Source organism: Ictidomys tridecemlineatus, chromosome 8 (genome assembly GCF_052094955.1).
Source record: "Ictidomys tridecemlineatus isolate mIctTri1 chromosome 8, mIctTri1.hap1, whole genome shotgun sequence".
Taxonomy (NCBI): domain Eukaryota; kingdom Metazoa; phylum Chordata; class Mammalia; order Rodentia; family Sciuridae; genus Ictidomys; species Ictidomys tridecemlineatus.
The window spans coordinates 40,142,479-40,149,305 of record NC_135484.1 but is presented as its reverse complement, the minus strand read 5'-3'; the positions used below and the strand labels follow the sequence as shown (position 1 = coordinate 40,149,305).

General features: G+C 33.1%; 1 pseudogene; it reads right to left on the bottom strand.

The window, feature by feature from the left end:
• Positions 1-98: 98 nt before the first annotated feature.
• Positions 99-4,291, bottom strand: LOC101964445 (poly(A) polymerase alpha pseudogene; annotated as a pseudogene).
• Between the last annotated feature and the right edge of the window lie 2,536 nt (positions 4,292-6,827).

Here is a 6,827-nt window from a genome sequence, read left to right as displayed (position 1 = left end):
TGACATGACTGAAAATAAATTTAGTTTTTTTGTGTGTGTGTGACATCCCTTAACTGGAGTAATTTTAGTGGTGGAGAAATGGCTGGGTGTGCAGCAGTTTAAGGAATGCTTTCACTCGGTGTACCCTGAGCTTTCACTGAAATTTACTTGTGGCTTAGAAACTTCAGTAGCCTGTGTATTGGTCACAGATGCTACTGTCACAGCTACAGCAGGACTGTTTCTACCCTAAGAGCTGCCAGAACTATTCAATGGACTGGTCTTTATAGCATTAGTAGGTGAAGGCACAGATATTCTGCAATCACTGTCCATAGACAAGTCAAGGCTGATGCCATTTAGAGCCATTAATCTGATTCCTGTTGAATAATTTTTTTCTCAAGCACATGATTAGGTAGTAGTTGATGGAATTGCTTTCTTTTTACATGCATTGAAGCAATTTTCATATCCATCTCAAATATCTTGCTGTTTATTGCTTGCCTATAAACTATATCTGTGAAAGCCTGAATGTAATAGGTAAGTTTAACACTGAGATTTTCAGAGTTTTCTGTTTTTTTAAACACTTACCCAGTCACCCATATCATGCGAAATTCTTCCTTGTCAGGATTTCTTTGGGTGCTGGAAATGACTGAGGATTCACATGAGCCAGTGTAATAAATTCATTCTTCTCCAAACTGCCAACCAAGATTCGAAGTTTTCATTCCACCAAGCCAACCCATTTTAGATGTTGTTTTATCATAGGTGCACTTGCTAGAAATAATATAACGCTTGTACTTTGGAAAGAAGTTTGGAACTTCAAAAAGTTTGGAACATTCTCCCTTACTTAGTGAAACTTCATCTGTAATAGCAAGATCTTGTTTAAACTCCTCAACCATAACCATCCATGTCTAGAGCAGGACTGTTTGTACCCTAAGAGCTGCCAGAACTGTTCAATGGACTGGTCTTCATAGCACTAGTAGGTGAAGGCACAGATAGTTCATGGAGTACTGCTGTGGGTATGCTGGTGTAAATATAGGCAGAAGATGGTACCTATCACTGGGGTTTACCTTTGGATTCCATACAGGCAAATTAAGATTGTATTCTTCAGGCTGTTAAAATAGCACTGGGTTTGGCCATTCCTATGTAGAAATACCAAGAAAAATTTATGTACAAGAGTTGATGCTATTACATTTGAATAAAGCTTGCAAGTTCTTGCTATTAGCATAGCCCAGGAATAACCACTGAGGAAGCCTAATATATTGGAATAGATGTTGTGGCATTTGGCCCACAGTTTGATAGTTCTCAGAGATAACCTAAAGTTTTCATGTTTGGTACTGGGTGTAAAATTTCATTGGTTACCCTGCAATCATTAAGATGCATGCATCTCACATCTAAATCTTTAAGCAGACTGTGGTCTCATAAGGTTCAAATCTGGAATATTCTGCAGTGCTAATCTTGTAAACCAAATATCAGTTTCTACCTCATAGAAACAAAGTTTGATAACTGGTACAAATGCCTCTTCAATAGCCTAAATATTTACATAGTCTTAAATCTTTAGCTTCTTGTAATTTCAATTTATCATAGAATGATTACAGATTGTGGAAGGTTCTTGCTTTCACTGATTTCTAGTATCCCCTCTTTCACCAAGTTATTTAGTTTCCCCCAAATTAAAATCCAGCACTACAGCAGCTCTTTCTTTTCAAAAGCCCAAAGGGCTTCAGAGTCTCAACTAGTTTCTATATAAGTATGCAGTCAGTCTCCTTAAGGGCAGTTAAGTTGATATGAGAAGTAATGTTATAGGGCTTCCATGGCGTCTGTGTTTGTTGTGATTCCTGCCTTGTAACTGGAAAGGCATCCTCTCCTGGGTCTCCCCCGCCCCCACTCCCCCAACCACCTCCAACTCCCTAACCACCCCCACTTTCACAACTTGCCACTGCTGCTGCCCAGGGCACACCCACTAAGGCTGGAGGGAGGGGGATGCCTCCCTTAACCCTGGACCCAACCTCACTCCCACACCCACCAAGTTAAGGGCTTCTCCTTCCTGAAGGAAGCATATTAGTCGTAAAAAAGTATCTGTAAATTTTTAAAAGATGGAAATGCAAATTACAACCTATTTTAATTCTGCTAAACTTAATATATATTGCTAATTATAGAAGAAATGAATCCTATTAGGTCAAGTATTTACAATGTTCAAGGTACCAAAGAAGGAGATAAAAATATATATATTTATATGTGAATAATTTTAGGGTCATAAAGAGTAAATTGATTAGGGTTTCTTAAAGTTTAAATTTGTGCAGAATCTCATCTCTCTATATTCAAGAAGTTTCCTGAGATATTTGCTCTTTCCTGTACTATTTGATAATTTTTTTCTTAGATGTTTATCAGTATTAAATGCAAAAAGTCTTTATTAATCTCTCCTGAATGTAACAGACTTGAAGTACATAAAACAGGTTAAATTCATTGAATCTTCAGTATTTTTATGGAATGTAATTTTTTTATTTAAGTGATTCATGCATATCTTTAATGGGCACAACAATATATAAATTATGGAGATTTTTATAAGTTAGAGAAATTATAGACACCATATTTTTTCCTTCATGCCAGCTGTGCAAAAAAGTTAGTTAAAATGACGCCTTTTTCAGATTTGAACCTAAACAATTCAAAGCTTACTTTTTTCACTGTGTATCAATGCCTAAATAGGAGCACAATTTTTTCTTGGTTTTTCTTTTAGCATAAGTCATGATGCCCACAGACAAATAAGTAAAAGTAAATTAGGACTATTAAAAAACGATGTCTAATTACTCAAGTTTTCTTATGGGCTGACCTGATTCAGAGATCAACTTAAGAAGATCACTAATGGGTAATTTCTTAAAAAATTAGAATATTAAGGGCCCACCCTCTGAAAGTTTTCCAAGAAGTTGGGATGATTCTACATATTACATTCTTCTCTTTAGATGGATATTCACATTAGCATTTTGAAGTATCTAAGAATTTACCCTCTCCTAATGTTTTCTAAAGTTACTTGACCTTTTTCTTTTCCAAAAAAATGCATATTAATATATTCCAGAATTGCTATCATATGCATTGTAGTTTTAAAAAATACTGATTGAAGGAAACATACACTGTACAGCCTCCTGGAATCCTCCTAGAATACCTGTTTTAATGTTTTTGGCCTGAGTATGGTGTCAGAGAACTCAAGGACATGTTTTTTTTTTGTTTTTTTTTTTGTCAACAATCTGAGCATGAATTCTCTGTTTCCAATTAAGAATAAGATATAAGTGTTTTCTCTGATATAAGGAGGCTGATTCATAGTGGGATAAGGAGGGGGAGCATGAGAGGAATAGATGAATCCTAGATAGGGCAGAGGGGTGGGAGGGAAAGGGAGGGGCAGGGGATTAGCAAGGATGATGGAATGTGATAGACATTATCCAAAGTACATGTATGAAGACATAAATTGGTGTCAACATACTTTATATACAACCAGAGATGAAAAATTGTGTGTATACATGTAATAAGAATTGTAATGCATTCTGCTGTCATTTATTTTTTAAAAAACCAATAAAAAAGAATAAGATATAAGCTCCAGCATTATACTAAATTTGGAATGTAAAATTAATAGTCTTTTAGAGAAATTCAGGAGTAAAAAGATACATGTTGGAATAAAGATGCACAGAAGTAAGTGGTCTGAGAATTCTGTAATACTGTAGGCAATATTTTTCTCAGGAGATAGTCTGGGTTCCTTCTCACACTATATAAATAAAGAACTGAAGCTCTACAGCATGAATGGCCTGATAAAAGTATAACAAGGTTACTCTAATTTGATCAGTATACATTGCATAGTTTTATCAAAATATTGCACTATAACTCATACATAATTATTATTAATTGTATATTAATATTTTGTTAGTGAGAAAATTTAAGCTTAACCTGCTAATTGTAAAAATTCCAATAGTATATTAATAAAAATTAGTAATGACCAGTATAATCCCCAAGATGACAGGTACAAAATTTACATTTATGTAACTAAGTAAGATACACTGAAATATATGGCTACTAGTCATTTAAGTGTTGGAAAATATCTACCAGAAATAATAACTTTTATTGCAGAATTTACCTACATAGCAATAAAACAATATATTCAACATCAAGGAAAATAAAGGTCTTAACTTTTCACAACCTCCTGCAATTCCATATTCAAACCTATAAGGAAATGGTTTAAAATCTTACACATCACATTAAAAGTTTCCAGTTTAAAACAGAATGAAAGTCTTTCTGCAAGTTAATTAGAATCAGACTCAACCTTGGTGATGAAATCCATCATACCTTTTTACAAATATATGTATAAACTTCAAAGTTAATTTTTCAATGGACTGTGTTTATGAAAAATTTTGAGGATGGGCAAATTTTGCAGACAATAATAAAGTAACTACTATTTTGCTGGAAATTAGCTGCATAGTTCCCTGTTCTCAATAAATCAACACTGAACACTAATGAGGACTTCAATATCTTGGCCTCCCAAAATAAACTGGCAAATGGATGAATTTGTGGATAACTTGTTTCCCATTATAAAAAGAAAGAGGACACACAAATATTTTATGACTTTCATCCTAAAATATTAAATTCTAAATGTAAACATGTCTAAATACTTAACAAAATTTTCTGTAGGAATAATAGAATTTGTGATGTGATAACCCATAGGGGTCAGTATGAACTTAGATTTGAAAGGGATCACATCTTGATTAAAGACAACTTTTGTAAGGGAATTCAGACTTGATATTTTGAAAGAAAAGTCAGAAACTAAGCTATTATGTCGAAGTTAAAAACCTCTTCTAAAAAATTACCTGAATGTTAAAATATCAAGTTATTTCCACACATGTTCTGTTCTTTTGCCAAAATGTAAGCCAGTAATTACCATGATAACCAGGGACATTGATATTGGTGAAGTAAATATTTTAAAAATATATTTATTTAGAGAAGAACATACATAAATTCAGGAAGAACTATATATTCACCATGTAATATCAAAGTGGTAGAGAATTTGAGCATGTTTCTGATGTTTAGTATACTATCTTATAAGCATTGAGAAGGGAGCGACTACTTGAAAAATGCTATTGGCATTTCTAAAACATTCTGCATCTCAAGGGCAGTTGGCTAAAATAAGATTTATTGACCTCACATAGGAATTAACAAAATATAATGGAAATTATATATTGAGGAACTTCCATTAAAATAAAGCATACATTCACCCAAAATGTTATAGTACAGAAAGAAACTTAATTACTTCTTTTTTTGTTTTCATTAGATTTTAAATCCTTATCAAATGTGTTATTAAGGCAGTGTCTAAATTAGCACTTTCCATTAGAAATTAAATGAGAGCCATATTTTTAATTAAAAATTTTCTAGTAGGCACATTAAGAAAGAAAAGGAACAGGTAACTTAATTGTAATAGTATGTCTAGTTTAGTCCAATTTGGCCAAAATATTACAATTTCAACATAAAATTAATATGAAATTATTAATAGGATATATTTGGTTTTTTATTGTTTCTCTTTTCTTTTTTTAATTTTTTTTAATTTTTATTTTTAAATTTTTATTGTTGGTTGTTCAAAACATTACATAGTTCTTGACAAATCATATTTCACACTTTGATTCAAGTGGGTTATGAACTCCCATTTTTACCCCGTGTACAGATTGCAGCATCACATCGGTTACACATCCACTGTTTAATAGGATATATTTGTATAATTTTTATACTAAGTGTTTGAAATCCAGTTGGTATTATACACTTAGCAGTACATCTCAATTTGGAACAATTACATGGCAAGTTCTCATATTGGATAGTACAGGTCTAAGTGCTAAAGGAGAAAAATGAGGCAGTAATCCAGATGGTATACAAGCAAACACTTTTCTTAGTGTCTAAGTGATTAGGTATTTTGGTTTTAAGTCTTTGTTAACCTTCAGATATTGAATCTACTTCATCTGGACTGACTTTTTATGCATAAAAGTCAAATATTAGATATTTATAAGAAGGGCAAATATCATATTCTTGCAGTTATTCAGGTTGTCATAGTGATATTTTATTTATGAAATTTGTCAAATTTGATTTTATTTTCAAGCAATCCAAATATCTCATAATGCTATGTGTGTGTGTACATATTGTGTGTGTGTGTGTGTGTGTGTGTGTATATATATATATATTTGGTGTGGTAGGGTACTGGGGATTGAATTCAAGGGTACTCGACCACTTAGCCACATCCCAGCCCTATTTTGTATTTTATTTAGACATAGGGTCTCACTGAATTGCTTTGTGCCTTGCTTTTACTGAGGCTGACTTTGAACTCTTGATCCTCCTGCTTCTGTCTCCAAGGATGCTGGGATTACAGATGTGTGCCACCATACCTGTCTTTGTAATGCGATTTTAACTAACGTATCCTGGTCTTTTTAAAATTCACCTGAATTTGTAAGGCCTTAGCTTCCTTCCCATCAGAATTAAATATATAACAGAATAATCCTCCCCAGAGGTCCTCACATTGTAAATAACCTGATCTTAAGTGATTTCAGACAGTTACTGTTTATTCTCACCCAGTTCTCTAAACCTCATTTTACTGTTGTGTTTTTTATTATTTTATATAAAACTTCTGCAGGTTAATACATAAAGTTCTGTATACTGAGTGATCAAAACCCTTGGGTACGATTTTCACAGTTTTACCCTTAAGTCTAAAACAGCAAAGATTTACTTTAACTGCAAAATCAAAAGTGTAGACAATTTTCTAGTTTTTCCAACACAATAAGTAAACTCATAAGGTCGTATTTCTCCATAAAGCACCATAGTATTTCCTAGCATTCACATCTTTG